Source organism: Anser brachyrhynchus (assembly GCF_964034855.1).
Source record: "Anser brachyrhynchus genome assembly, chromosome: 2".
NCBI lineage: Eukaryota > Metazoa > Chordata > Aves > Anseriformes > Anatidae > Anser > Anser brachyrhynchus.
Genome location: NC_137695.1, coordinates 53,548,223 through 53,571,194, shown reverse-complemented (window position 1 = coordinate 53,571,194; position 22,972 = coordinate 53,548,223). Strand labels below are relative to the sequence as shown.

The 22,972-nt window shown below is 39.1% G+C and overlaps 1 long non-coding RNA gene across 5 annotated transcripts in view; it reads left to right on the top strand.

The window, feature by feature from the left end:
• The window catches only part of LOC308188788, a 40,252-nt gene extending 17,541 nt beyond the window's left edge, over positions 1-22,711 (top strand). For 2 of the 5 annotated variants that reach the window (XR_013945760.1, XR_013945764.1), the window contains 2 exons: positions 1,474-10,532; positions 11,579-22,711. This is a non-coding gene — a long non-coding RNA (uncharacterized lncRNA). The remainder of the gene's footprint in view (positions 1-1,473; positions 10,533-11,578) is intronic. The other 3 variants (XR_013945761.1, XR_013945762.1, XR_013945763.1) reach the window with 3 other exon arrangements.
• The last annotated feature ends 261 nt before the right edge of the window (positions 22,712-22,972 follow it).

Here is a 22,972-nt window from a genome sequence, read left to right as displayed (position 1 = left end):
TCCATTTTAGAGCAGAAGTTTTGCTTGTGTCATCATTTAAATTGTGCATGGTAACATCAGTCTGGCATACAATACAGCACTTTATAAAGAGTTGGGTTTGGACAGTATTACTGCAATGTTGTAACAGAGCTGTTTCAGAACATTAAACACAACTTAAGTAACTTACGGACTAGCAATTATTGCGGGTGCTCTGGTCTGTGCTACTGAGGAACTGCTTTGGAAGTCCTAAGGAAGACACTGAAACAGACATATAGGGGCATTTTAGTCTGATGTAACTGGCAGCTGAAGACACAAAATGTCTCAAAAGACTGAGCTCTCACTTATGTGCCTGTTATCCTGATCTCATGAGGCAGACTGGAAAAGGATCAGCAAGAGTATTTCAGCTCCAGTCCTCAGTGCATGATGAGGGATGGCCTCAGGCAGGGGACAAGAAAGCTGACACTTCTAAGAGACAAAAAGCAGTCACCTAAAGCTTCAGATTTAACCAGATGCACTTCCTACATTGGGAATATCCTATCCAAAACATGGACAGGGCATGTTCTCCCTCCAGTTTCGTCTCTGACCACAACCTTTAATTTCTGCTGAAACAGAAAGTGTGTTTTCGCCATGTTTAAGAACATTTAAGAATGTCTTTCTTGATTTCCAGGTAACTTGAAGCTTGAGTGGTTACAGGCATATTGGATTCCACACCTTAGCAGAGGATTATTTCAGCATATGTTCCAGGACAGCTCAGCACTTAAGACTTACAAGGAGAAAAGAAAAAAAAAAAGAAAAAAAAAAGATTCTGCAATAATTTGTTTGGATCTCTTGAAGGTTTCAAGGATTGCTTATAGTCCTCAAGGGGCAGGACAAGCAAATTGATTGGGATGAAGCTAGGTTTCAAGTCTTTGCTTGTCTAGACATAGAGCCTCCTTCACTAAAAAGAAGAATGGGGGAAGACAAGGAATTATTTTAAAAGAAGAATTTCATTCATTTGTGCATTATGGTAATTATACCGCTGTCTTAAATGCTTGGAGGTGGTTGGTATTTGTGACCTCTCTGGTATGTTTCATAGGGGAACAGCATAACCTTCCACTGTCCCAAAACTGAAGTGGGCCCCCTATCTATTAAAGCTGTCTTGAACAAGTCAGCAAACTCTGTAATGGATCCTTTATATCCCCCTAAACATACCTAATAGTGTAGGACACGCTCCAATGCAATGGGGGAAGTTCCTACAGTTTGACTACTTATTGTTGAAACAGCTTGATGTAAAAGCTGATAATAAAATAGATTGTGCATTTTGTTAGCAGGGCTCAGCCCTGTAACCACATTAATGATATATTAGTTATATCAGGGATGTAAGCTGACTTTTAAAGATGTCCCTTCAGCTTCTCTAATATGTGAATTCAGAGGAGAAAAAAAAAAAGTGTTTGTTTCAAATTTTAATTTTCCCCAGCAGCATATAATGATTTACTGCCTTTTTCTGTCTTTCAGGATTCATGTTCATTGCCTCAGATGCAGCTACAAGTCAGTATATTTTAGCTGATATTTTTCTTGCCTGCTGAACTGACAGAGCCTATCAAGGTAAATCAGGTGAGGTAAGTCCATTAATCAAATGCAAAAGTATTAAGGAAAAATGCATTTAGTAGTGTTCCTAGAAGTTACTTCCCTGAATTTGGAATTTGTTTGCCCCATACAGTGGCCTGCCCAGTTACATCACGTGTACTTCAATTTCACAAAGGTGCTCCAGATATCTTGTCCTAGAGACCTTGGTCTGAGGGAAACTGTAAATTCCAGCCTCACTGGTAACCCACTGCTGGTACTCTCCTGCTCCAAAATACTGCTGCAGGTGGCTGAGAGCCCCACACAACGTATAACAGGGCAGCTGTGGGAGGTATCCCCAGATGGTGCACGGGTCACACTCTGTGGGCTACATTACTGATGCTCAGCAGCTTCTAGCTGTGTGGAAGCACTTGAACAGCATCATCTTATCTTAGAAAAAAAGAAATATTATTAATTGCAATGACTGTATAAATAAAGGTAATGCATGAATAGAAAAAGTAACATCTTCCATCTTTTAACTTTCTTCACAATAACTTGAAAATTATAGACAATCATGTCTTTTTAAATGAAAGGAATAATAATTGGGGGGGGAAGTAATTCACAGCAATAGTATTTCAAGCAGGCCAGGAAAAATATCTGCTGGTTCATTTAAGTCCTTAAGTCCCGTATCAAACAGCTACATTAAAAGTAAATGTAAAGAAGTTAAACTTATTATGCATATATGAGCATACGACAAGAAGAAATCCACTATGGAAATAATCAAGTTTAAGAAAAGACAAGTGGGGAAAGTGGTAGGTTGTAAAAGATGTGTGAGAACTGACAGTCTCAAGAGGAAGATATTTCCCAGCAGGTTGAATTCTCAGAGTAAATACTTAAGAAAAAGCTTCCATGGTTAAACAGAGGGTAAAAGTTCATTTGAAAAGATTACATCCCTCAGAAGTTCAAGGTGAAAACAGAAAATAAAACAAACACATCATATGCCTCAAAAGACACACAGGGCCATCAAAAAACTTGCAGTTAATCCTTTTCCATAGCAAACAGGACACCTATCAATTAGCAGGACCAGCAGATCGCTAAGGTGCAAAAGGAGAACATAGAAGAGAGAAGGCCATGGCAGCAAACCGCATGAATTATTTGCATCCCTGTTTGTAATAAACTCAAGGTAGCTCCCTTGCTGTAATCTTTCTCTATATAGTATAAATTGAGCAGTAACAATTTTCCAGGACTAAGAACAGCTGGAACTACAATTTGTCAGCGTGGAAGGGAAGATAAACAGAGACAAGAGCACTCCAAATCATGAGTAGCAAAGACAGATCAAATAGGGAATGGAAGTTTTTGTATCACGAAAGACAGTAAACAAGGATGTGTCAAAAAATTAGTTAATTCAAAGCTAACAAAAACAGAAGCATTGCCTCATTATAGCATGTAGATAACTTTGAATTTCCTTGCCACAAGATGTTGTGGTTTGCTGAATTTGACATGAATTAAAAATCTCTTGGACAAACTGATCCATCAAGATCTATTCAACACAAAGATACTCCCTCAGACTTCGGATGTAGCATCTCTCTGGAAGCTGGGAAGATAAGGCAGATAGCTATCACTACATGCTTGCCATTTTATAACAATATTTAGTAGTAATCATCCACTTTCCACCACTTCTCATCAGTTTTGGAGCCAAGATGCTGGGGTAGATGGATCTTTTTTAGTCTGAGCTGTGATGGTCCTCCTTGCACACTGCTTTTAAATAGTCCCTGCAGTTTGTGTAGAACATTCTGTGAATTCATTTGGGTCAACCTGAACAACATGTGTCAGATAAAGGACTCCAGACTGAACTAAGACTTAAGAAAATATTTGGAAGAGATAATTAAAAGAGCAGAATCTGCGAGTAACATAAAAAGAAGACAAAAAATAATAATAAAAAAAAAGAATTAAACTTGCATATATTCTTAAATCTTCAAGTAAAAAGAGGAAACACATAAGAGATGACAGAAAATAATTCATCTCTGTAAAAAACAAAACAACAAAAAAAACTCTTTTCCTCCCAGCAGGTGAAATGACAAGAACATTTCAATTTGTTCTCAGTTCACATCCAAATTGACTTTTTTTTTTTTAATCTCTCTGCAACTTGATGAATTCGTAGAAAATGGAGAGTATATGAATATATGAAAGTGCAAAAATCATAGAAACTGACATGTTTTATATATATATATATATATATATATATATATATAAAAGTAACTGAATTAATTCTATAACTACATAACCCCTATAAAAAGGGTCTTGGTTGTGTTAGTCCTCTGTCATGAAAAATGATTGAATGTAGACGTTCTTTCACATTGGTTACATAAGTGGAATCCTCACATAGTACAGACTGCTCAGGCTTCACCCAATTACACCAAACTATGACTGTTACTACAGCAGCTGAGGATCTGCCCAACATGTGTACCATGTTGACTAACACAGCAAAGTTGTATATTCTGACTTAAGGAGATCACCATTTTCAAGTAGCTCATTGCACATGAGACTGTTGGCTGACCATTTACTGAGTCTCTCGTACACCAACCTATACATGCAAGATGGGAAAGAGAAGAGAAAAAAAGTGGTACAGTCTGCACTTTCTCTTTTTTGAAGCCTTGTGCTCAAAAGAGGCCTCCAAGCACCTATAGAATAAAGCAATAAAATAAGTCAATGCAGCTTCAGAATGTGTAGCTTTCTTCTTCATGGGTAGTAGTATAGTCCCTATCGCTGTCTTGGGTATGAGGCAACCCAAAGCCTCTCTGAACCTGAGCTAGGAAGGAGTTTTCCCACTACTGACACCTACAAAATTCCAGCTGTCAACCCCCTCCTTAATGAAATGCTGGAAGAGTTATTTACAATTAAACCCAGATGTTTTCTAAATCGACTGTCATCATGAAGTTCTGTCAGTCAATAGCAAAGATGTGACTGAGCTGCTCTCCGGTGACTTTCCCCTAAAGTGCCTTTAGAGGTTCTTCCACCTGACGAACCACTCCAGTGACAGGATACTCTCATGAGATTCATCATTTTCTTCAATGTAACCAGACCTCAGATCCATCACAATTTTAGAGCCTCCTAAGAGATTCATCTTCTAATTGTCATTCTTAGTTTATCCAAGGATTTGTAACTTACTGTATGAATTCCTTGGCCAAATTCAGTAATCCCCTGAATCTCAACCCTCACATTTTTGTTTTATTCAAATTCTGCTGGCAAAAATTCTCACAATACTCCTTCCTGAGAAGTACAGAAATCTTCTGTTCCCTTTTTCCCATATACTCAGCTAAACATCCCTGACCATACATACTTCTACATTTCTTCTCAGTGAAACCTTACATATCTTACTTCCAACTGTCCGCCTAAGTATTTATTCACTATAATTTCCAGGTCAAATAACTGAACTAAAAAATTTAATTCTATAATGTATATGAAAAGTTTTGCTTTGAAATAAAATGCAATAAAATGCAAATAATTTTTGCATTTTCAACAGCTGAAGCAGAATTGGAGTCATTTAGCATACATTATAACTTGAAGTTAACCAGTATTTTTTTCAGGACATAGAATGGAACAGAATTTTCCCATTGTTCCCTAATGAACTATAGTTAATATACTAGGTTTCTTTCTGTGTAACCTTGAAAAAAAATACAAAAGGTATATTTTCGTTATTGTATGAAAGAAAGACACAAACATGCAAAAGTTTTCTGTTGTTATCAGATTTAAGGAATGAATTTGTAAACACTTATCTATAATATAGTTAAAATCAATAGCCCTGCTAGAAGGAAGTGAAAGCATTTTGTATTCATTTAGTCATTAAACAAAATCACGAACATTTGCTAAAAAAATAGATACAGATTATTCATTACCATTATGCTTTACTAGCTGGAATAGATCCCTGATAAGAATCATACTAGAACTATAGCTTCTAATGAATGATTAAAGGCTAGGGAACAGATGTGAGGAGAAAGTAGAACAACAATAACTCTTTCTTTTTTTTTTTTTCCTGGGGATGCATATGTGGTTCTCCTTCATTCCCGTCTTTCAAGCTTTGCTTTCAGCTCTGTATAACATAAGAGACTGAATTAGGACTGGATTTGAACTATTTCCCACATTGTGGAAGGGAGCCATTTTAGATGAAAACAAACTCTTTAATTTGAAGTGTCAAAAACATGTTTTAACAAATTTATTTTTTTCAGTGTTCTGAAATCTGATTTGACCCATTTTCTACAGTTTTGGCTTAGTGAAATAGAGACATTTTTTGGATGAAAATCATTTTTCCAAGAAGCTCCAAGATAGCTTTGCTGTCCATGGTAGTCCATACAAATATCACAGGAAACTTCTGGTATATGCAATGGCCTAATCAGCTGCAACTTGGATAATACACAGAAAGTTATCTAACTGGTTCCCAGATGACAAGGAAATCTGTGTCCCATATGCTGTTTAGAAAGGCGGGTCTTAAAAATTTAATTACACAGGAGAATGACACAAAGCTTGCTTTTTAAAAATATATTTAAAATCATTATCATTCATTTTTTTCCACATTACATATCTACTTGAACCCTGTACATTCATCTAATCCACAGTTTGCTCCTTTCTCACACGCACAACTGCTTGCAAACGTTGTCATGTACCATCAAACTTCACTTAGAGTTTTCTTTCATTGGCATCCCAAGAATTCAGGTCACAGAGAAACAAACTTGACAACCCAGAAGATGAGTAAAGTCATCATGAGTGAACACACATGCTCACCTACATGGGAAATTAGTATGCAGTTAGCTACTCTACAAATCTAAACTTCTTTTATACCAGTTTGCTGGCTCCTAGTTTTCTTTTTCCTCCCAGTGGAAGTGCAGAACTTTATATAGCAAATCAAAGCTCCCTGATTTTTCACAGGTAAATTTTCACAGACCTCTTATAAAAAGCTCACAGACCTCCAGAGATCTGTGGGCTATCTATGGAAACAAACACCAGCGTCAGTGTGCCAAATTTGTTCCCACCATAGAAACTCTTTGTAGTGCACAAAGACTGTAAAGTACTTTTATGCCACTTTCAAAAAACATATTTTTCAAGTTCAATTTCTAGTTAAAAAGTACAGACCTGTATTTGTAAGTGGTTTGTCTGGGTGAAAACAGGAAATCTATGGATTATCACAGAAAGCTGATTGATTGTATGTCCAATAGCCCTGTGTTTTCTGATTCTAATTACCCAAATAGTTAAGAAAATTTCCCTCCTGCTCAGTAAAGAAATTTGCTTGTGTTTCTAGACAGAAACATTACTACATTTCTCATGCATAATGAAGTATTCATGGCAGCAGCAGAGGCTTTGACTTTATACATAGGTATTATTAGCACTTTTTACTTACCTTTTAAGGTGGTAGAGCACAAAGAGCTCTTCCAGAGCAGCTTTATCAAAACCTACAGTGGCAGTTCAGGGGATTACCAGCCACAGCTGTCTGCTTTCTGCAGGGGGAATGCCAGCCCTCAGCTGCTCCCTTTGCTATCCTGATTGCAGTGCAGATACAAATGCAGTTTGGTTTCCTTATGATACTTGCACATAAAAAGCAAGCAGAAAAGTCAGTGCATGGAAGAGGCAGTCTCTCTGATATCTCAGAGACAGTTGCCCTCTAGCAAATCTAGCTGTGATCATTTCTGCATTGAACATGTTCGGGTTAAAAATAAACAGAGTTGTTTTGTTTGTTTGTTTGCTTGTTTGTTTTTTCTCCCTCCTTTTTTGAGGGAGTGAGGAATGTCTGATCCAAGTTGTCACATGGCCCCATAAACTTTACAAGGACAATTGAAGGAGGGCATAGGCTGGGAATGAGCAGCTGGCAGCTGTTAAGATGGCATTGTCAGTGAATGGCACTGCTTTCCTACATTTGCACTGAAACAGAGTTTGAGCATTCAGATAATCATCTATGACATCTGAGATATGGGAGCGGCATCAAGCAGATGGGCAAATACCTGCTTAAAGCTAGCTCGAGTCACTGGAAAGGACATCTGTCTCTTCTCTCAGATCTGGTGCTTCAGTGACCCTGGTGCAGCTGAGCAGCAAGAACTCTGCTGTGTTTATGAACTGATATTTTTCAGAAGCTCCTACTCTGAGTGGTATTTTTGAGTGAATTTTCACAAGTTAGACAAAAAAATTCTGCTGTCAGATGTGCCAAATGTCAAGTCCTTTTTGCAACACATGAAGTTACTACAGCTTCTCAACAAAACAGTGTCAGAAATTTAACTGAGATGCTTAAACCAGCCACCTTTTCCTTCAGCCTTGTTCAGCAAAATCATTTTATTTGAAACTTTTCACTCTGAGGCACACACTAGTTTGGGAGCTTTCACATATTCTTACCCACCCCTCAAAGGAAAATTTTAAAAAGTTACATAGACCTGAAAGCTGCGTTTCTAAAGACAACTTAGGGGCACCTGTGACTACATTATCCTTTAGTCTAAAAAGTTACCATGTAAGTCCTTTCGTCTTCTCTTGTATCCAACCCTACACCATCATATTTTTCTAAGTAAACACTGGGGCCAGCATACAACACTAAAAGCATATAGAAATGACTAATATGAAAGGGCTGAGCAAAAGGCCTTTAAAAATAAACCAAAGATAAATCATTACTTAAGAATAATTGTTTTGTTTGCTTGTCATTAAACATCTGTACATTTACACTGCAAATGTTCCACTGTTTGTCTGGGTTTAATCGTAACAACTTTGCAGGGATGTCTTCTTCTTCCTCATTGTTTTTACTTGGTTTCTAGGGCAAACAAGACCATTTTTTTTCCAGCCCTTTTAATAAATTAAAGTTGCTACAGCATTAGAACTAAATAACTGTATAGGATGGAAACTTAAATCCAAGCCTCAGAAAGCATCAAAGATGCACTTTCTTGCCCCCTCCCCTTGGTAGCCCCCAGGACCTCTCTGCAGTGACTTGGTAGAATTCAGGGTAGAACTTGACCTGAAGCATGTAAATCTAGTCCTCCTCTTCCTCCCATTTTTCAGTCTTCTGCTAACTTTTCCAGACCACAAATACTGTACTGCATCTGAACTGTTTACTTTGCTGGGAATGCCATCTGCGTGGTGGCAGCTGGGGTGGGAGTGAAGGCACATACACTAATCAGCAGTGATAAATACAGACAGTGGACACAGTTAGGAGAAGTTCTGCTGCTTTCCAGAGCTCTGCATCTTTGCATGCTTCCATTAAGTACATAAACCTCTTCTAACACTGATGTCAAACATCTGGATTATTTAGCAAAAAAGCAAATTCAGAACATTTGAAGAGAGATGTCAAACAAGCCAGTTTGGGCAAGATGCTAAGACTACTGAACGTGCTTAAGCCATTTATGGCTAAGTGCACTTTTTAGTATATTACAGTATACTGGAATCAGCAAGGGAAAATAAAAATGACTAAGTATTATCAAAAGGAGTATGTCTTAAGAAATCCAAAATGAAAAATCAGTGAAGATCTGGAGAGAAAGTTTCTTGCAGACCAAAGATAAAGTCAGTAACCACATAACTGACAGCTGAGTCTAAATCCTAAAGAGGAATTGCTGGCATAACATATAAATTTCCAATAGGTACTTAACAGGACTGCTTAGATTTGAGCTATCCTTTTCACTGTATTACAGAAAGGGAAACTCAGTCATTAAAAGCCCATCTTAATGTATTCAGATCTGTAAATAAGATGATAGCAGAGGAAATTTTAAAGATTAAAATTTTGCTCATATGTATTTACTAACAGCTCAGTAACAACAACCTGTATACACAGAATCACAGAACGGCTGAGGTTGAAATCCCCTGCTCAAAGTAAGGTCCATGAGGGAGCAGGTTCCTCAGGGCAGCATCCAGTTGGATTTTGAATATCTCTGAAGACACGGACATCACAACAGCTCTGAGCAACCTGCTCTAGTGTTTAGACAGCCTCACAGGAAAAAAAAACAACTATGCTTAAATGAGATTTCTTTTGTTTCAGTTTGTGCCCATTACCTGTTATCCATTCCCTGGGTACCAGTGAGAAGAGACTAGCTCTGTCTTCTTTCCTCCCTCCTATAGGGTATATGTAAATACAGATAAGATCTCCCCAAGCCTTCTCTTAATGAGGATAAAATGGTAATAAATATTAATAAAACATTAATAAAATATTTTAAATGTTTGTTTTGGAAATACTTCAGAAGCATCTTCCCTGATTTGTCCGTGGTTTCCACACTGAATACAGCTCCCAAGAGATGGGAATATTTTCTAGCCAAGTACCGTTATTGTTACAAGTTTCATCAACTGCAGCAGATCTTACTTCAGCAATATTGTTTACTTTCAAACTGTATCTAGGTAACTCATTTGATAAGACTTTCTCCTCTTCCCATAAGTATGTTAATTTCACATATTTCAACCTTTGTTTTCTCACTCTTGGGATTTGTCTAAAATACACAAAATTTAAGAGCAATCAATAACAAGAAATGAGCTCAGTCCTTCAGCAAGTCTACAGCTGCACTACACCTGAAGGAACTAAATGACACAGAAGTGGCTTAATGCCCTTTAATTTATGGAAGTTGGATTCACATCACTAACTCGATTTGCCTTAACTTGGCTGTCCTTATTTAGAATTGCCTGGAAACAGAGGTTTAATCTTCAGTGTTGCAGTTCTCTATGTGCGAGTCTTAAAGAAAAAGAAAGGTCACATCGTATTAGTAAATGGCTTACCAATTTAGCTGATGTTGGTTCACTAATAAAAACTATGTAACCAAAAGTGTAAAACTGCATTCACATCGCTTACAATAAGATTGTCACTATCTGCTCTTCACCTAATTCACTTAAATTCTGTGAGCTCAATTTGTGGTCTTAATGGAGGACTTCTCTTTGTCTTCAGCAGTTCAGCTCAACAAACTCTTCCAATTTTATTAATATCTTCTTAGACATTTTTTTTCTTGAGGAAGAACCTGGAACTACTGACCATCTGCAATGAAAAAGATGAAGTTTTTCTACCAGACACAGTGAGTGATTCCCAAAACAGCAAATAAAGCACAAGCAGATTATTCTGATATATTAAAAGTACTGAATTACATTGCTTTGCATAAATTTTAACATAAAATTTTAAAGTTTTGAGTTAGCATCTGAATTCCATTTAAATAAATTAGCCTTAAAAAAGTCATGTTCTTAGTCTCATGATTTTTCAGTTATCTTGAGATTTAAGACTACCACCACCACTGAAAACTTCAACTACCTTCATAAAAATTGAATGGTTTCTGGCCTGTTTAAGGTTACAAAAGAAAACGGAGAAGATATTCAAGGCTTGATGTGCAACAAATGGTGAGCCATTTGTATACTGGGCCTTATTCTTCAACAGTGCATATCATTCATAAATTCCCAGTAGTGAAAATGGTGTTAACAAAATGCATGAAGAACAGATTTTGATAAACCAAGGCGATTTACATCACATCAGAGATTTTCAACAGAAAAACAGGCACTTACACAAACTCTGCTGTCACCTTCAATATCATAACTTAAAATTTGCAGCACAAGACCTATGACAAAGCAGGAATGCTATGTTAAATCCTGTTTTTCTTAAACTCTTCTTTGACACAAAAGCTTTGCTCATCAGCAGCCAAACATTTTCACATGTCCTAGTGTTTGCAGATTTTTGTTATAGCAACAGGTACTATTCCTCTGTTTTGTTCTTAAAGAAATATTTCCCAGTTCAGAAATGGAGCAATGATGAGCTGTCTAGCTAGTTTAATAAGTGAGTGGGTTTGGTAACAAAGCAAGTTACTGAAATGGCCACAGAGATTTTTGTGGTTGCCAATGGACTTTGGGAGTGCCATCTCTCCCAAAAGAACCTCTGGTGCATGGTCCAATTTCTATCTCAACCATCTAAAGTTTCTTACTTCTAATTAAAACACTGAATGTGCTAGTTAGCCAGGAGAATAATAACCTTTAAAAAGGTAAATTGTAATTTTAGTTCTGAAGAACAAATTTACTTTTGACTTTTTTAGGGGAACAGCATAGCACTACTTCTTACACAGCTTTTCCTCCTCCACAGAATTTTCTGTTCTGGAGGAAAATGAAGCATTCATTTTGTGTTTTAAAAAAAGATCCTTGGAAAAAAAAAAAACAGCAACAACAAAACAAGAACAGAACGGCAGCTACTCTTGCCACCTGAAAGATCTTGGTGACAACGTCATTTTTTCCAGAAGAAAATCTGCAAGACCTCAGGATTTCCGTAAGTATTTTGGACTTCTGGGGTGGAAAGGTGGTAGTTTTGTTAATGGTTGAAAATACCCCAGACAGGGAATGCTGATTCCTAAACTCTTTTCCCCAGATCCAGGAGAATAGTCCTTCCCATACACTTTAAGATAAGATAGGGAGTAAGGAGCAGCATGACAGTCCGTCCCCCTTCTGCTAGTGGTGTCTGAGAAGCAGCCGCAGGACAGGTGTGTTTCTTGGGATGGGTTACAGAAGCACATGGTAGTATAGCAGCAGTGAGATGAGCAGGAAGCAACCAGATAAATCTACAACAGAATACCTCAGCCTTTCTGGATCTGAAGTATGTGTACAAAGTGCAGCGCTACATGCATTTTCATATAAAGCAGTTTCTTGCTTTAATGGAATCCATTAGAGAGGTATTTGAACTCTTGTTCATCCTGCTGTCACTGATGTGCACCAGCCACAAACAACACAGTCCACTTGTCTCTATTTTCTTCCTTCATGAGTCAGAAAGTGTGTATAATGTGCTAACAGTAGTTAGAAGTGGCCAGATTAGTAAATGAATGAGCTATTTAGTGTAATGAATAAGGCATCATTCAAAGACTACTTTTTAAAATATCCTTTCCCACTGCTCGGTGAGCCTTGAGAAAAAGGTATGCCAGAAAGTAGTTCATAGTAGAAATTACTTCCAAGCTGAATTTACCCCTTCACTAGGGGCCACAGTTTACAGAAAAAAATAAATAAAAATAAAAAATAAAAAAATACATTAAAAGACAAAATGTGGGCAGTATGAATGACAGTTAAAAAAGCAGTGAAGCAAATTCTGTGGTTCAAATATGTTGTTCTGTTATGCTCTTTGGGTAGCGTTCACCTGAGCAGAGATGCCTTCATTTTGCCCACTAAAAGTCTCCTTCAGTCTCTGTAGGTAGTGCAGACACTCCTCCAAGACTCAGTCAGAGCAGAAGCCAGGGTAGGTGTGCAGGCCATTGCCTGCAGGAACCTTCCTCTTTCACAGACTGCTGAAAAACAGGACGCTGCCTAGCTAAGTGAGGTCTTTCATTTAGGATGTTTCACATTAAAAAGATTATCTAGCATTGTAAAAGGCAAGATATCTGTGTTACCTGAAAATAATAACCACAGAATCCTTGAAATGCAAATTCTTGTTTTTACATATATTCATTCATGCAAATACAGATCCTGACCCAGAAATTTTATTCAGTTGAGTAATCTTCCTTTGACTTCAACAGTATTCTACTACATATGAACAAAGCCACTGTCAGGTTTTGCATTTGAACAGTATCCTCCATTTGACTTCAAATGGGACTGTTGTATTATAAAAACTCCTAAATCATGCCAATTTGTCCAGACGAGATTTCAAATCTTTTTAATATTCAGCTTCAGCAATACAGAAAGCAACACTGCCAAACACTTCATAACCATTCTACTGTGCTCACATTTTGATCAGAAAATTTTCATAAAAGCCATTTCACATGGGTGTTGTCACCTGCCCTACGCTAGATGCATCATCTCCTCTGTGCAATTAGTTATACAAACATTGAAAAATGAGTTTATCACCTGGAATTGAATGTTGATAAACCCTCCTGAAGATATACCCAAAACATAGCCCAGGAGAATTCTCAACAGGTACAAATGATTTATACATATACAATAGCACATACAGCCTCCTAACAAACTAAAGATCTGCCAGGAGCAGCAGTGACTCAGTGTCTGCTTTAAAAGGAAGAATGTAAAAGAGGCCATAACTGAGGAATAAGAGGTTTAATCCTCAAACTAGGGAAAAGTACAGAGCACACTAATAATTTGGGGGATTTACAACATCCGTGTACTTTCTGATAGAAATACAGGAGAGGAAGGAGCACAGAAAAAGAAAGGTTTGGACAACCGCCATGGAAAGTTGCACATTGACAGTACACTTCTGCTTCCTTGTTTAGGTGATAATACTTGGTCTTCTGAGCCACAGGTTCACCTCACCCACCACATGATCTACACTGTCATAACAAGAGCAACCAGAATACACTCATTTTGGCCTCCTGTTCCACACAGGCTGTCTGCTGGCTGTCTCACTACCTCGATTGCTCACAGCACACCACTACTGTACTTCAAGAGAGTGTATAAACAGGAGGGGAAACCACTGTTTACATGCGTTGACAGTGATAGAACAAGGGGGAAAGGTTTTAAACTAAGATGGGAGATTTAGGTTAGATATTAGGAGGAAGTTTTTCACTCAGAGGGTGGTGAGGCACTGGAACAGGTTGCCCGGAGAGGTTGTGGATGCCCCATCCCTGAAGGCATTCATGGCCAGGCTGGATGTGGCTCTGGGCAGCCTGTTCTAGTGGTTGGCAACCCTGCCCAGAGCAGAGGGGTTGAAACTAGATGATCTTTAAGGTCCTTTTCAACCCAGGCCATTCTATGATTCTATGATTCTGTGATTCTGTGATTCTACTAATGCACTTGGGACAACACCATTTCTGATGTGGTGGTGGCTGTGGCTTCAAATTGCAGCAAAACTGATAAAATAACCAGCTGCCATGAAAAGGGTGGTCCCTGCACTTCCCCTCTTGCATGCCATCTCCACCTCCCTTGTGCCAGCTGTGGTCCTTGTCTGGCCACATGGTGAACCAGCTCAGGGAGATGGGCAGCACCATGCCAGCCCTCCTGAAAAAGGCAGTTCTCAGCTTGGTGTTATCTTAGTCAAGCTGGTCATTAAACAGCAGCAAGCACAAACAACTACTAAAAGCTATTTTTCACATGTGGGTTAGAAAAGACAGAGGCTGTGGTATTGCTGTATGAACCAAGAGACCCAAAATTCCCCAGTATGGTGAGCGCCACTCTGAAAACATTACATTCTCTTATTCCTTGGAGCAAATCATTGGGGGCCTCATACTCATACTCACATATATATGCTAAACAAACCAAAACAGTAGGTTAGGAGCTGGAAAACAAAACAAACTAAACATCAATAAATCATCGACACCTCATAGCATAAGAAAATTCCTGCGTAGTGTCATCTGCTGATTATTAGTTTCATTTACATTGGAATTTGCATTGTTTCCATGCAACTTTTGAGCATCCAAATAATTACAGTTGTGTTACTGTATTATTTTAAATCTAGTCAGTGAAGTGAATAGAAGAGCCCATCCCTGTGTTATTCTGGCCAATATTACATTCTATTACATAAGAAACGGGAATTAAATCAATTTTAATGCACCATTTTAATAAGACGACAACTGCAGTTCTAGATTGCAATTATGGAGATAATTACAATTTCATTGGTACTGCTTAAGATTAAGAGTACAAAATTTACCTTGGATGAACATTTCATTATCTAAGATGAACCCAAGATATTTTTCTTCTAAATCATATCTTGGCTTGTTTTATTTCTTAGCTTTGACTGTTTAATAAAGGCATAAAGAATTTTACAGGTAGAGTATATCAAAACAGGCTAGCTGGTTCAACGTCAAATTACTGTACAGTGATTTGAAAAAAAAACATTAATTTTGAAACAGCTCTGGAGGCTGAGTATAAAGATTATTAAACATAAGTTTTATATATGCAGAAAAATTGCTTTTGCATGAATTCACTTTTAAAATGTTAATATATGCATAAGAAAATTGTGTTTCTTAATCTCTGAAGAAACACTTATCACTAGGAACTGCTTAATTCTTTTCCTGTGCTTGATTTATTAGCTTATGAAATTATGCTAATAGTTTGCATGCTAATGGTTTTGGGGCTCAAATGACCTGATTTTAATAATGAAGTAATTTATGCAGTAAATGTAATCAGCATCTATGAATCTCACTTAAAAGAACATATCAGTGATTACCTATGCTAAAAACAAATGCTTGTCACTATGGTACACAGTATATGTTATGACAGGGAACTGGGATGTGTTCAGTTCATCATACCCTTTAGGCTGGTTGAGTCCCACTTTGATGAGCTACTCTAAGGCCTACAACTGCAGCTCCCTTAACAGTTTTCACAGCTCACTGTCAGCCAGCTTCCTCACATGGTCACCTTTTAAAGAAAAATGACAATGGCAGGAGATGGACAGCACCAGGACTGAAGGCTAACCTGGAGACAGTAAGAATTTCTCCATGAGTAGAAGACCTCAGTGACAAAGAAACCTCACACACCTGGGCAGACGGGGTTGCAGGAAGAAGGGAAAGTGTGTGTTTAGTTAAGACGTTTTAAGCTTTAGAGGTTGCAGGAAAAACTGTGCTTTTATTAAGGATATGACCTGCATGGAATATAAAAGGTGAAACTCCTTGCAACATTTGGGCAGCCAGTGTGAAACCGATTCTTCACAAAGATTCTTTCCTAAAACAGCTGTATTTACAGACCTGCTCACTGTAAGGATGTATTTGAACATCCATCGCCCTGCATCAGTTCCTGTGCTGTTCCTCAAGATGAGAAGAAATTCAAGACTGTGCTCTGAAATGTAAACAGCAATGGTTTCTTTGCAGTAATGGATGCTCATGTTTTGATAACCTGCTGAACATCAATATTCACTTTGGTATAAAAAAAATCAAAAGCATATTACTAGCTGCCAAAGATGATCTAACTGTTCAAACATGCAGACAGAAGCTGCAGGAGGTCTGATTGGACATTATCCAAAATGTATAGAGTCAATGGAAGAGCTGGATCATCCCTTCCCCAAAGAAAATGAGATGCCTAAAGGCCAGAAGTCCCCTCCCCTTCCAAAGACCAATACTGAAAAACTGCATTTTGCCATTAATAAATACCTTTATTGCAGCACCTCAAGCAGATGGTAAAAAAATGGCTTAAAGTACTATTTCTTGAGTTGTTCATTTTACAAAGCACAGAGGTGATATGCACTGAGTGTGGCTAATGTTCCTTATCCCAGGATTCAGACTTATAGATTCATGCGATTTATTTCTTGTCCCTCTAAATACCTTAAAGAGGAAAACAAGTGTGATACTGTAGGGTTTGTTATCTTTTATTCCAGTCGTAAACAGACATACATAAGACATGTATGGATCATCCAAAAATAGCTCATCAGAAGTTGTTCAGACTGTTCCTTCTACAGACCACATAGGCCTCACTGAATAGTGAGATGCATAAAACTTTTGAGTAGGGCCTCTAAGAATCTCATGAAGGCGGTCTTGGTATAAAAGGTGACATAAAGGCCAGGCTGCTGCCTGCGCATAGCTGCAGAGGTTGTTGAGGCTGACCCTCTGTTTTAGCCCTGGGTAGGGGCTGGGCGCAGCGACAAGAAACCTGCTGAAAATGTCCCTGTAGAGGCAGAAACAGGGCTTACCCTGCAAGCTCCAAAGTCTCCTGCTCCAGAGGAGCCCAGGCTGGGCTGAACTCCACTAGTATAGTAATAAGAGCAAACTTGATCAAAGCCTGCGTGTTTGCTTGAGATGTGGATGCCATACACCCTGTTACCATAGAGCCCCGACAGCTTAATGAGCCATCACCCATCAGCCACGCTGCTGTTACTCTGTGTAGTTCCTGCCCTGCCCCCCTCTCTCCGGAGAAATGATCCTCAGTCCCACCGAGAGTCTCGCAGACAAGTCCTCACTGCACGGAGCTGCCTGCTGCCATCCATCTGACAAACCCAGGCATCCTCGTCTCGCAAAACTGGATTTCTGGAGGTGAAATCTCCCCTCCTCCATTTCCATACACTGTGCCTGGAGGACACTCCCCTGACAAGAGGGCCCTGCTGTCGGCAGAGGCAGGGTCAGGAAGGCAGAAGATAAAAGGACAAATTTCAAAGTTCAGACATAGTTTTTTTGGCAAACTGTAACAGCTCAAAGGGGTAAGTATCTGTCTACTGTTTACTTGGAGCTCTGACAAGAATAACTTACCACTGACAAACTCGGCTCACAAACACCACAAACCCAAGCCACAGAGCCCTCAGTTCTGGTGCACGCTTCCCATCAGACACACACACAGACGCCCAGATAGCCAGCATCAGCATTTCAAAAGCAAACAGGAAAATCCCAACATGCTCCTTCTCTTCCACTTGTGGGAATCTCAGCTTCCCCGGCTGGGTCAGGACCCGGGGCCCTGTGGTCTCTCCAGCTGTGAGAGGAAAGGGAGCACTGCAATTGCTGCCCTCTGCTCCTGGACAGGGGTTTGGAGGCAGAAAGAGGGCTGGAGCTGCCCATGTGCTGTCGCAGTGCCCATCAGCAGCCTGCCTGCTCAACTTTGGCTCTCTTGCAACGTGGGGAAGCCACCTCAGCCCTTCTGCAGAGGCACCGAGGTGATGGTTAGTGTTAGGAGATGTTTGTTGGTCTTGCAGTGTTGCACTCATTTTGGCTGAGAGCTTTCTGCAAGAGGGCGGAGGTTCATGTTCGGGTGTGTAAGGGTACAAAATCTGAAGGGAAGAGCCTGGGACCCTGGGGTGCTTCCTCACCTGCTGTGGTTCTGGAAGGGAGGCACAAGGAGGAGGAATGTAGTATCCGTGGGTACTTCACTCTAGCCTGGAGGGCTATCTGTGAGGTTTCATGCTGACACAAAAAAGTACTGACACACTAAAAACACAATATTTACAAACAGAGTAATCTGTCCTGAGAATAATTCTAACATCACAACTCCAGAAATTAGCTCAGTAGAAACCATCCTTTTATTTACTTACCTACATCAAAGCAGAACAGAAACATATCACAATGCATGCAAAATGCTAGATGATTTGAATCTGTCAAATTATTAATTAGCTGTCTTAAATAAAAGCAGTCTGTTAGCAGAGTCATCTTCATTTCATCCTACTCTTGTTTCTTGCATTGTGTCTTGATTTAATATTAGGTTTTAAATACTTCTGGGCAAGGATTTGTTTCCCTATATACTCATTTTACTCCCAGTAAACAGGCCTGCAGTTTCTAAATGCAATCAGCAATAATATTTATTGCTTTTTTGTGTGCCTATCCAGAAAAAGAAAATTGTTACCAGAATAACACTCAGAAGAATAACAGGATGCAATTGTGCACCCTATTCTTCAAGCTCACATGCTTCACTCCAGAATCATGCCAGTTTGTGTGGAAGTCAGCGGGAAACCTGACCAAATGAGGACTTCTGATTTATTTTCCAGGCATCTCTCTGCCGGATTTAACACAGCTAATGCCTTTTGTTTCTTTCTCTTCATACACTAGGAATGTAAGTAGGCCACAATGGCAAATCTGCACATTTGGTCAAGAAAGTTACTGTGATTTCAAAAATAGGTGTGAAAAACACCATGTTGCAAGCTGGGAAGGGAATAAAAATATGAGATTCAATGTATTCATGATTTTTAGAAACAAAAACAAGAAAAAAGCTTGGCTTCCAGAATTGCTATGGAGCCTTTCCTTAGTCTCATCACTCCATTTTAATTCCTGGACTCTCAGCAGCCCGATATTCCTGTATCAGTGTGTGCTCCTGCAGAACACTGATGCTTCCTGCCTAGGAATGGTTAACTGTATGGATACGCGTTTCTGCACATCTCTGCCTCTTTTTCTCCCCCTCCCTGCTCCTGAATCAAATGCCTCCTGACTCCTTCCGTGTTGCTTCATGGCTCTTTGACTCCTCTCCTCCTCCTGTGGCCTGCATCTCCGTGTCTTTCTCTACCCCCCCTCCTCAGCAGAGCAGCTTCAGGCCAGGGTGACCTCTCCCTCAGGGTCTTTTGTCTAGTTGTCTCTGTCAGCGTGGAGTGACAGGGAGCAGGATCACCACCCCAGCTTCTCCCTAATCAGGCAGCACTCACACAGCCCACACGCCTGCCTGCAGGCTTCTCTCTTTAATGTGACATTGATCATCGTGACACAAAATGGTCACAGATATCTCTTCCTAAAATTCAGGAATGTGACAGCAAGAGACAGAATCACTATTTTATGGCCTGAAGAATATATGGATTATTCAGGTTAGGATAAATCAGGATGGATATTTGCCCTACTTCCATATTCTAGCTATTAATAACCAAAAGCACGCCAGATTGTGACTTGTTCTGTGTGACTGCACAAGGGAGCAACGCTGCCTCCCCCACACCTCCCTGTACACATGCACAGACTAACATTTTTGGCTAATATCTGAAAGCCATTTGCAAATCCAGCCTTTGAGCTCGGAGTCAAGCCTCAAGCACATGGAGGCCCTCCTTCACCAGGCAAGAAAAGGAAGCCAAGACAGGCTGTAAAAAGATACAGAAGACCTGTCTTTGGTCTACTGACCCAGAAACCCTACAGAATACAAACTGCTTCCCTCCCTCTGCTTTCTTCAAGCCACAGTACAGTTCAGTCAGTCAGGGCTCACCCCCTTCGCTAAGCACACTGCCTCAAAATGGACCTACTTCTGGAAAGACCTGGTAGAGAAGATGGTGAACACTCACCTAGAAAAGCCCAGTCACACCACTCCCAGAAAGACTCTTATCCACTGCACCTATACAGGATTTCAGTATGAAGAAGCAGCACTTCCTCCTCATTACTGAAGCAGAGAGAGAGAGGGAGAGCGAGCGAGCATACAGTTACAGAAATAAATCAAGTTGCATCTTCCCTGTCTTTAAAATAGCAAGTGAATTATCTTCCGTATTGTCAACGCTCACCTTTTAGAAGGATGTGAGACAGAAATTGTACAATGTTTCATTGCAGAATGCAATTGCAGAATAACTTTTTTTAAGCCTTTTTTTTTTTTTTTTTTAAATTTTGGAAGATTAAACCCTCAGAAGCCTAAAGTTCTTCCACTTTTTAAAATAGTCTTTCAAATGCCAGATTTTGCCTTTGGTTGCAAAGGGAAAAACAGATATTTTGCAGTCCACTGAGATGAAAGAACTACCCTGACAGCTGAGACAGCTTCCCTGAATAGGATCCCTCTGCTCTTGGGAGTTGGAAAGCTATTCTCTGCCATCCCTTTTGGGTCACTTATGCAATCTGCTCTAGCAACTGGTGCCAGTTCAGCTCAGCTACAGACCAGACTCTCTGGACAGTTTAAATGCCATTCCCTGAATCTGCCTAGGAATAAAGTCTTTATACTTCTGTCAACCACCACATACATGGCCTATTACTGTAAAGCATTACTGCTAGTCCCAACAGTTACCATTTTAATTTTGAGATTATAGTTCTCATATGGCAACTGCATCCCATAGCAGTTATGCAGGTAGTTGAACTCTCTTTTGTCTGTGTTTCTAGACAGTACTACATATTTTATTCATCAGATAAAAAGCAAGCAAGGCAACAACAGAAAGAGTAGGTCGAACACCAACAGCAGTGCATGAGCCTCAACAACACTCATCTTCCCTCTCCTGCTTCTCCCGCAATGCTCCAGCCACTGTTGACTCTGATCATACTTAGTTGACACATAGCCTCAGCAAATGCAGTTCATAATCTCTACATCTTTTGTCCTCTGCTGAGTGTACTGCTAGTATTTCTAAGCAGCAGCCTCAAACAGGCTCTTCTTGCTCAGCTCATTTAATAACTAGATTTGCTAGATCTCTACCCATTATTTGGCAAAGGGCATAATATTATTTGCCAGGTCCTATCTTGGGTAGCTCTTCCAAAAGTTCTTTAGGCCAGGGAAATAAAAAGTTCCCCTCATTTTGTTTCAGAAAGAAACCCTTAATTTATTTTTTTTTCCTGCTTTCTTTGATTCTAATTGTAATATTATCCTAGGCAGAGACATCTTCAAACAAATACTGGTCAGAGGTCTCCTGAGGACCTAAACTAGGTGTATGTCTGCCTTTGTACTGAAAACAACAAGAAGAAAAATCTTCAGGTTTGTTACATGAAAAGGTTAGTCAGGAAATAACTTGGAGAAAGAAGAAAAGAAGTGTAGCACTTCCACATTGCAAACATAATTTTAAATGGACTTTTCAAGGGGGTAAGAAAATGAAAAAAAAAAAGAAAAAAGAAAGAAAGAAAAGAAAAGAAAAAAAGAGTATTTCCTTTTCTTTGCATCCCTGTTAAAAGAGTAATCCACAATCTTGTTTGCTGACCTCTCTAAATTTGGGGACTGGAGCAGATCATTATGGATGGCAGACAGAACAGTCCCTCAGAGGAAGTACACAGAAAAAGGCACAGGCCGTCCGAAGGAGTAGATTGTTTTGAAAGAAGCTAATCTATGAGCAGAGACAGAAAGTGAGAGGGAGATTTCTCTCCTTATTGCCTATACCTATCAGCCAAAATCTGAAACAGGAGATCCTTTCCAACAGTGACTCTCAATATCTCACTAATATAGACTGTGGCTTAACAGCTATGGTAGAGCTTGACATTCCTAATGGATTAAGTTTCAGATCAAGGCTACACGAATTAACAATGACTGCTGGGCTGAAAGCTGGAACTGAAATAAAAATTCTGGAGAGCAAATAAAGAGAAATGGGATCATGTCCACCTAGAAGTGAGACTCAAACTCAGAAAAAGCTCACGCTTGAGCTACAGTGAGCCTCTGTTCACTGTAGAGGCTTATCACTCTATTGGATCCCACATTATAATTAGCAAATGAAGCATCAAATGATGAACATCTGATTTCGTTTGCAAACATATATATACACAAGATGATGAATCATCAATGCAAAATACAAAAGCTTAACAAATTATGTAATTATATATTTCCTGCAGATTTTCTGAAGTTCTTCACGTCATGTCTGAACATTGCTTGCCATGCTATCAACAGCTTTTCATTATTTAAATATTTAATCCCCTGATTATCACATTTCTGCATTAAACAGCTATGAAATTTGGTGCTGCCATATAAAAGGTATATACAGATATAAAATTGATATTGTATGCCTTTTGCTCAAATATAATTCTGGCTTTGTAAATAACTGATAAATGAAAATGTTTCAATATAAATATTACTATATTTTTATATTATTCCCTGTAATATACAACATCTGATAATATTTATGGAGGCATGCTGGAGCTCTTAAGGTTATTTTTTCCTGTCTGACATTACAATTATTATTTTCATCTACATGTATTTCAGAGAAGCACTAGTCCAATAAAAAACTTTGTTCCTAAGGAAATTCCCTTGCAGAACACCGTCAGCAAGAGCTGGTACCAGACAAACAGGTAAAAGACACATTGATGTCAACTTCCCAAACAAATATAAACTCACCCTCGTATTTCTCTCCTTAATAAGCCAGCAGCTCAGAGGTTGAGCAACATGCACAGGAGATGCGCGAATGTACTAACATATGTCCTGGAAGTCTACTGGGACACGAGCAGCAATTTTGCAGCAACATACTATAGACTTACCAAGTATATAAACATATTTCTTAGAGTAA